This window comes from Eschrichtius robustus, chromosome 8, assembly GCF_028021215.1.
Source record: "Eschrichtius robustus isolate mEscRob2 chromosome 8, mEscRob2.pri, whole genome shotgun sequence".
In the NCBI taxonomy this organism is placed as follows: domain Eukaryota; kingdom Metazoa; phylum Chordata; class Mammalia; order Artiodactyla; family Eschrichtiidae; genus Eschrichtius; species Eschrichtius robustus.
Genome location: NC_090831.1, coordinates 127,630,861 through 127,640,116, shown reverse-complemented (window position 1 = coordinate 127,640,116; position 9,256 = coordinate 127,630,861). Strand labels below are relative to the sequence as shown.

At 45.7% G+C, this 9,256-nt stretch overlaps 1 pseudogene; it reads left to right on the top strand.

Annotated features, from left to right (window-relative positions):
- Window positions 1-301: 301 nt before the first annotated feature.
- Window positions 302-1,442, top strand: LOC137768375 (epithelial cell adhesion molecule pseudogene; annotated as a pseudogene).
- The last annotated feature ends 7,814 nt before the right edge of the window (window positions 1,443-9,256 follow it).

Below are 9,256 nucleotides of genomic sequence, written 5' to 3'. Positions count from 1 at the left end.
AATAACCTGATTTTAAAAAGGGGAAAGGACTTGAGTAGACATTTCTGTAAAGAAGACATGAAAAAGGCCAATTGGTATATGAAAAAGTGCTAAAGGTCACTAGGCATCAGAGAAATGCAAATCGAAACCACAATGAGATAGCACCTCACACCTGTCTGGATGCCTATTATCAAAAAAAGCAAAAGACAACAAGTGTTGGCAAGGATGTGAAGAAGTTGAAACCCTTAGACACTGTTGGTGGGAATGGAAAATGGTGCCACTGCTCTGGAAAACAGTATGGAGATCCCTCAAGAAATTAAAAATGAGGTCGGGCAGAGCAGCTGCGCGCCGGAAGAGCGCAATCTGCCGGCCAGCTCACACCCGCACCAACCGCCCGGCCCCAGGGCACCTCGCCGCCATCCTCCTGATGCGGACCTGCGTGGCCCAGGCCTTGCGCCGTGGGGCCAGCCATGGCCTCCCGGGGCCCTACTCTGTCCGCGCGTCCTCACGAGAGCCCCCAGCCCGCCTCGCGCCCCTCTCGCCCTTGTGCGCGCGGCAAGGCTCCCTCCTGCCCCGGGTCTTTGCATTCGGGCTGCTGCTTGCCGCGGTGGCCGCGGCCCAGGAAAGGTGTGCGTGTGTGAAAACTACAAACTGACCACGGGGTCGGTGCCAGTGTACGTCCGTTGCTGCACAACATTCTGTCATTTGCACAAAACTGGCTACCAAATGTTTGGTGATGAAGGCAGAAATGACTCTCTCAGAGCCTGGGAGAGGGGGTAAACCAGAGGGCGCTATCCAGAATGATGACGGGCTCTATGATCCCGAGCGTGACGAGGGGCTCTCTAAAGCCAAGCAGTGCAATGGCACGTCCACGTGCTGGTGTGTGAACACTGCTGGGGTGAGAAGAACTGATAAGGACAGTGAAATATCCTGCTCCAAGCCAGTGAGGACCTACTGGATCGTTGGTGAACTAAAACACAAGAGAAAAACCTTATGAGGATCAAAGTTCGTACACTGCACTCAAGGAGGTACTCATAAGTCGGTATCAACTGGATCTAAAATATATCACAGATATTCTGTATGAGAATGATGTTATCACTGTTTATCTGGTACAGAATTCTCAGAAAATTCAGAATGATGTGGACATAGATGATGTGGCTTATTGTTTTGAAAAAGAAGTTAAAGATGAATCCTTGTTCCAGTCCAAAAGGATGGGCCTGAAAGTAAATGGGGAGCTACTGGATCTGGATCCTGTTTGAACTTCAATTTACTATGTTGATGAAAAACCACCTGAATTGTCAGTGCAGGGTCTACAAGCTGGAATTATCGCTGTCATTGTGGTTGTGGCGATAGCAGTTACTGCTGGAATCATGCTGGTTGTTTCCAGAAAGAAAAGAATGGCAGAGTATGAGAAAGCTGAGATAAAGGACATGGGTGAGATGCATTGAGAACTCAGTGTATAGCACTATAATTTGAAGAGTAACTACAAAAAGGGAAATTAGCAAACAGACTCAGATTACAACCATATGAGCATGGGGCAAAGAGAAAATCTTTGAAGACCACTACTGTGCTAGTTAAACATCATATATTTGTAATAGTTAAACCTGTACTCAAAATATAAGCTGTTTGAAATTGACTTTACCAATCTTAAAATTTGACCACAAGTGTCACATATATGCAGATCTGATATAAAACCCAAACCTAAAATTTGGACTGCATAGTTTGAATTATTTACCCCTAACATTGAAGGGTATGCATTAAATATGCTTCCACAGTAGTCTGAATGACTACTATCTCGTCCATTTGTGATTAAATAGCTGCCTTTCTCTTTACTTTGAGTTTTATACATAAAAACTTTTTTTATGAACTATGAAATAGAACATTTAAAAAATGAGTTTCCTAAAAAAAAAAAAATTAAAAATGAAACTGCCACATGATCTAGCAATTCCACTTCTGGATATTCAAAAGAATTAAAACCAGGATATCGAAGAGATATTTGTACATTCATGTTTATGGAGGCGCTATTCCCAGTAGCCAAAAGGTGGAAGAACCCAAATGTCACAGGGAGTTTTCCCTGTCAGTACCGGTCAATGAATTAATACTCTGCTAACCCAGGGCTCTTCTCCCCTAGGGCTCTTCTGCATTGATTATACTGACTTTCTAGGTAGGAGTTGCTTGATAACAAATTAAAGGTCTTCTGTTCATGCCCTTTCTAAGGGAAGCATTGGCTAAATTCTGAGGATAAAAACCAACATTCATGTTCATCAACAGGGGCTGTTTAAATACCACGTGGTCACAGCAAGACAGTAAAAACTGCAGCCTGGGGACTTCCAAAGTGTTATTGATGATCTTTTGCTTCCTGTTGGAAGTATTGTACTTCATACCTTGAAAATATAATCTGGTCTTTCTCATCAATTGAGGGTGAAAGAAATGGCAAATTATGATTCGCCGGGTCAGTGGACATTCCCCATTCATTTGGCTGCCCTGCATCTACACCCTTTTCACACAGTTGGGGCTTATCTCTTGACCAAGCATCACCTGCCTCCACCACAAAGATTGCTGAGGCCATGTCTCTCTTCTTCACTTCCCCCAGGAAGACCCTGTGCCACGGCAGGCATGTGTGACTGGCCACTGCCAGCCTGTCAGTGGCAGAACCAGGATGAGAACCTAGTTTTCAGGCCCCCTTCATCTCCTGTATTGTGTTATTTTGAGATGATCACTGGTGCAGTTAATCAGAAGAAGTCCTGAATTTAAAAAAATCTATTATGGGTATCTTTGAGAAGATTCAGGGTAAGGCTAAAAAAGCAGTAAAGCACAGTTCTGAATTCATTTTTTAAGAAGTCTTCAAGGATATTTCATTAACATGACAAAATATGTCTATCGCAACCCCAAAACTAATGTAAAATTCGTTATTATTTGTAGGTTATATAACTGGAAAATCCAAGACAAGAACCCAAGCCCAAAACGAAATAATAAGAGAATTCAGTTAGGACATCAGGGCACCAAGTTATAATGTAACAATCAATAGCTTTCACGTTTCAAACACGATAAATAACTAATTGGAAGAAATGATCCTATTTGACAACACAAAACTTTAAAAAATGAGAAACTTAAGGAATTGACAAAATGTATACAAGGGATGTTTTAAAAATACTCTTAAGGGATACAAAAGACGCTTCAACAAATGGAAAGTTGTACTGTGTCTTGGGTAGGAAGACCCAACATCTGTGTGCATACGGCCCAAATCTCCCTGGCAGGACTAAGGTACTTATTTCCTGAGCTTCTGGGAGTGTTGCTGACGCTTCTGTCCTCAGAAATTGCCCTTGGCCTAAGGGAGCTGCCTCCCCCAAGAGTAGCCCTCTCCCTGAGGACAACAACTTGTCAGCGAGTGGCTAATACAAGGTACAAGGGCTGTGCCCCACTTGCCTCAGTTGAGCATGTCTATAAAGGGCCATCCCAGCTTCAGAGCTCCCCATGGCTTGGCTGAGGTCTCTGCCTGAATTCAGCTCCCTTTGTCCAGTTCTGTTCCTTTCATCTGAGAGAAGTCCATCACCCTCTCAAAGATGTTGATCCCAAGAGAGCACACCCTAAAATTTTTTCTGCATGCAAATCTTCATCTCAGAATGTTTCCTGGGAAACCTGGCTTACAGCAACATCGTAAGATGTCATTTCTCCATAATTTATAAAGTTAAAGTAATTCCAGTAACCATAATATAATTTTTGAGACTAGATTAATGAAGGATGGTAGGCAAGAATTGTCCTATACCAGACATTAAAAACTTAAAGATTTTATGATTAAATTAGACCAGTGGAATATATCAATAGAACATATGGGAAAATCCAGAAATGTATCCACATTCTTACAGGAACTTAGTATAGAGAAAGTGGCATCTCAAATTAGTGGGAAAAATAGATTGTTGAATAAATGGCACGTTATACGTTAGTTCCCTCTTGCTGCACAGCAGCTCACCCCCAGAGTTTGTGTCCTAACACCACGATACACATGTATCATCTCGCAGTTTCTGTGGGCCAGGAATTCGCCAGTGACTTAGCTGAGTGGTTCTGGCTCAGCGTCTCCTCTGAGGCTCAGTCCAGCTCTTGGCTGGGGTTTCAGCTGAAGGCTGGGGCTGGAGGATCTGCTTCCATGGTGCTCACTCACACGTCTGCGTGTTGATTGCTGGCTGTTGGCCCGAGGTCTCAGTTCCTCCCCATGTGACTTCTCCACGGGACTGCTCGACTGTCCTCACCACATAGCAACTGGCGTCCCCAGAACAGTGACCCAAGAGAGAGCTAGGCAGAAGCTGCAGTCTCCTTCATGACCTGGTTTCAGAAGCCACACGCCATCACTTCTGCCACATTCTCTTAATTACCGATAGAAGTGAGTCACTAAATCTGACCTGCACTCAAGGCGAGAGGAATTTGAAGGGAGGAGGGTCAAAGAACTTGAAGCAACCACAGTGGGGAAAATGGGTCAACAGCTGTAAAACAATTGACTCCAAGATAAATTCCAAATGGATTACAAACCTAGAGGCAAAAATAAAACCCTTGAGTACTGGAAGAATCAGTGGGAGAGTTCTTTTCTGGCTTGAAGCTGAAAGGCCTAAGAACATAAAACCCAGAAGCCATAAATTAAAGATTAATAAATCTGACTGCTTATGGTGCTTTTGCCATGCAGAAATTTGTTTATATATAGTCAAAAGATAAATAAAGTGGGAAAAAACACTTGCTAATAACGTCCCAGACAAAGGGTTAATTTTCATGGTATATGAAGAGTGTCCACAAATTGATATAAAGACCCATGACTCAACAGAAAAGTGAGAAAAGGATGAGGAAATAAAGAAGGCACATAAAATAGGAAAATATGCTCAACTTATGACAAAAAATGCAAATAGAACTATTTTGCGATTCCATTTTTTAACCTCTAAAATTAGCACAGATTTGAAAGTTTGATAACTGCTCCCTGGGCTAACGTAGGGAAAGGGGGGCCCCACCTGCAGTCTGAAAATTGATGCAACTATGGAGGTCAAGCTGGTAGTACTTATTAAAATTCTAAGTCATACTCCTTGACCAAAGAATTCTACTTCTAGGAGTCGTAGATTATTTATTGTATAAACATACATCAATAGAATGAATAACGTATAGTATAGAGTCCCCCCACACTGCAGACACACAAGCACACACACGGAATTCCTTCTATGCTGGTGTGAAAATCACACCACAGTATATTAGGAAAAGGGGAAGAAAAGGTGCGCATCAGTATAAATTGACCATTTTTCGTAGTGGGGTGTGTGAAGGATATTTATGACTGCTAAGGGTGTGAGCCCTTAGATACGTATTCACTAACAAAGTCAGCTTGATTTTACTAAGAATGAGAAGTGTCCCTGTCCACTTCAACGTGTGTAAATCACCACTCATGTCCTCTGTCACCTTTATTTCCGGACAAGTAGATTGTCAGAATTATTTCTATTTAAGAGACATTACCCCTCCTTTTTGAGGCCTACACAGCTCACTCCGGACTGAAGGTTCAATTAAGAAATGTGTTTATATCTGTATCTGTAGTGCTCAGACATTGCTGCAATGCCAGATGCAGCAGTGGGCTCCATAGAAACCAGTTAGATGGTATCTGCAGGGAGCAGATGCTCCTGAACAAAGGAAAGGGCAGACAATGAAGGCACAGTGACCCGGAGAAACAGGTGGCTCCTGAATTCGGCTTGGGGAGTTTGCATCAGCCGTCGCACCGCGCCCCTGACAAAGCCCCAGCAGGTGCTGCTGCCCGCCCAGGCCTGGGCTCCTGGAAGCTTGGCACGTGTGTGCAGACCGCACAGATGCTGGGCCGGGAGCCGTGCTTCTCTCCCTCGTTTTCCTGGCAAGGCTGTGCCGGAGCCCAAGTCCATACAAAGAGAGGCCCAAGACTCAATAGAAAATGGCAACGGATGAGGGAAATTCGCGGATTTAGCAAATAAAAATGGCCCTAACGCCAAGGCTGGTCTTGTGGTGTACCTTGAGCTACCTTTCCGGTTGTCAGTGTACTGCCTCAGCTGCGAATGCACCTTCAGTACTTGCTCTGTGATAAAAGTGGGCTTCCGTCAGGTGTTTCCCTGTTAGCGTGAGCCTGGTGCTGACTCTCTCAGCAGAGGGCGCTAGAGGCATGCTGCAGGAGGAGGGTGCCCTTCAGCTCTTCCCGGGTGGTCCCGTCAGCCGGGCTGTGAGGCCCTCCGGCAGGGCTGGCCCCGGTCCGTGGCCTCACCCACGGTCCTTCTGCGACCGGGCAGCCTCGGCCGGGCAGTACCTCTCTACATGGAACCAGAGCTCCTGTGTGCCACCCCCGTGCCAGCCAACCCCCGTGCACACCTACACACGGTCACTGCTTCCCGCCCTCCCCCTGCACCCTGGAGGGTGGCCTGCTGCTTGCTGAGCAGCAGATCCGACTGGAGGCCTGGGCCCTCAGGTAACAGGACAGCTCCCAAGGCCGGCTGGGCGGGGCACGGGGAGTTGCACCCCAGGCACAGGGTCCAGGGCTCACCAAAGAATCCTGCAGCCCTGGAGAGATGCAGGAGCACAGTGATTGATTCCCAGGGCACACCCCAGTGGTAGCCAGTCCAAGACGTGAGCCTCTCAGTGGCAAGAGATACAGACGGATGGCAGAGCAGCCTCATGCTTTGGGACCACAGTTGACCCTAGAATTGCACACGGGTTAGGAGCACCAACCTCCCTGCTGTCAAAAATCCGCGTATAACTACAGTCAGCCTTAAATATCAGCAGGTCTTTAGTATCCGCAATTCCGCATTCACCAATTCAACCAACCTCAGATCATGTAGTGCTGTAGTATTTACTATTGAAAAAAATCCACGTATAAGTGGACCCCGTGCGGTTCAAACCCATGTTGTTCAAGGGCCAACTGTACATAAAGGGCCTGGACTTTAAGCGAGAAAAATTAATAAACAACAATAATAGTAAAACAAGCATCCATATTCCACACAGATTTTAGTTACCCAGATTCAATAAATGTTAATATTATACCATAGTTGCTTCAGATATTTTAAAATAAATATGTACTATTAATGTAGGGTATAGTTTTGTGTGTTGATAATTCATATGAACAGTACAATGAGAGTGACTTCCTGCAACTTGTCTCCCTCAGCATCATGCTTAAGGTTGTGTCACATCGTCCAACGTAGAACAGGTTCATGCACTTGAATCGCTATGACATGTTCTCGTCAGTGGCTCTCCCACAATTTATTTATCCATTCCCCTACTGGCAGTCAGATTTTTTCCAGTTTTTCACTGTTCCCAAGTGAAGTAACATCCTCGTATGCAGGGAACATTCTTACATGCTTTCTCACAGACAAATGAAAGAGTTTCTTTATGGCTTGCATGCAAGTGCCACAGTTGGAGTTCTCTGGGCACAGACTCTGGGATGGAGGTGAGCGTGCAGGGCATTCACTGGGATGTGCCCTCAGAATCAGTCCTTGTAGGGGAGTGAGGGAAGCAGGGTTGGGCAGAGGGACAAGGGGACTTAAAGGCAGTCCCCACAAAGATTCAGCAAAAACGGCTGTGCCCTAAAGTTGGTAGCATTTTTACAAAGAGACCACACTTCTGAAGTTAGAGGATTCTCTGTCAGTAAAGTCTGTTGAATTGAGCCCATCTGAGCCACTTGAGCAGACTCCGAGGCATATGCTTCTTCCTCGCTTGCCCTCACCCCGATGGAGGATGGCACCTTCTCCTAAGAGAATGGGGGCAAGTCTGTTTCAGTTTCTCCAGCACCAAGTAGATGCTCCTCTAGAATTTTAATTGCTCCCTCAGGGTTGAGCAGCAGTTCCCAGAAATGTCACTGAGTCCTGAATGGCCACAGGAATAATTGATATTGTCAATTTCCCTTCCAGTGGTGAGAGAAGCCCTTTATTCTTTAGGGGAAAGCAAAAATAGACTGGTTTCACAGGGTAAATGAGCCCAAAGAGAAGGCAGACAGAAGACTGAATAATTATAAATGCAGCCTGCAGTCCCTCGCTAAATGTGGCACTGGATTAAGAACTTCGAACGTGAATCTAGAACTCTCCAGTTACTACAGTAGTGTAAACACCAAGGCAGACTGCACTGGGCAATGCTAGCGTGCAGTTGAGCATGAGGTCATGGATAACTAGAGGACGAGGCGGTCAGTGATGGAATCTCAGAGCTGCAAAACAAGTAGAGCTTTTTAGATTGAGTCTCTGTCTGCACATGGGAATAAGGTAATGGCCCCGTTAACGGAGGTCACAGTCAGAGATAACCCGCGGTAGCAGGTGCTGCCCACCTGGTCCCTGCCCGGCACTACTTCTGCCAGGCAGAGCTTCCTTTGCATAGAGACGTGCTCCTGCTCTCCAGCCTGGTCCTCACATCAAGCTGCTCTCACTCCTCCAAACCTGGTTAATGCGTGGATTAATGGATCCTTTGGATCCAAAGCTCTTTCCCAGGCTTCCTCTGTGTGCTTCCAGTCACAAAGCAGGAAGAGCACAACCCAGGTCTAGTGCATTGTCAGAATCACATTTCCTTTCTGCAAAATGGAACCAGCGCCTGCCAGACCTACCTCACAATTCTGAAATGAGAGTGTGGAAGGGAACTGTAATGTATTTTGAAACTATAAAACATAATGTTAATATCATAATCTTCTTATAAATCAATTCTTTGCAAATTCAGACTGGGGACTTGGAGCCTGTGTAGCGAGGGGAACTCATTTGTAGGTAATTGGAGGAAACCCATCTGAATGGTGAAACTCACATACTGTGACCAGAGAACATACCAAGTGATGCCAGATGGTGGTCCAGGTCAGAAGCCATGGCCTACGGGTCTAATGAAGTTGTTCAGCGAATGACAGCCTCAGAACCAGCAGGAGCCTGAGCCAAACCCATGCTCATTGCCTCAAGGGGAAAATGTGTTTAGACTGAAAGCAGACAGAGCCCCTAAGTCTTCCAGGCTTGTTTCCAGAGGCCTAAATTCCATAGGCATTGAATGTGAACAGGTTGCCAGAAGTTTAGCCCAGAACTTCTGCATCCCCAGACTAGAAAAATTCTTCCATGATGGGGGCAGAGGTCGGGGAAAGACTACAAGTTGTAGGGGTAGAAGTGAGAGGAATGTACCTGTCAGATTCCTGGCTAAACCCCATGAGTGGGGACAGGCAGCAGGCATCGCTGGGTAGTGCAGCTAGTGGGTAGTGCAGCTAGTCAGGAGTGGAATTGCTGAGTGATGCTTTTGTCTGGTGCATATAAGAATCTCCTGGGAGGAGCTTTATAAAAATCGGTGT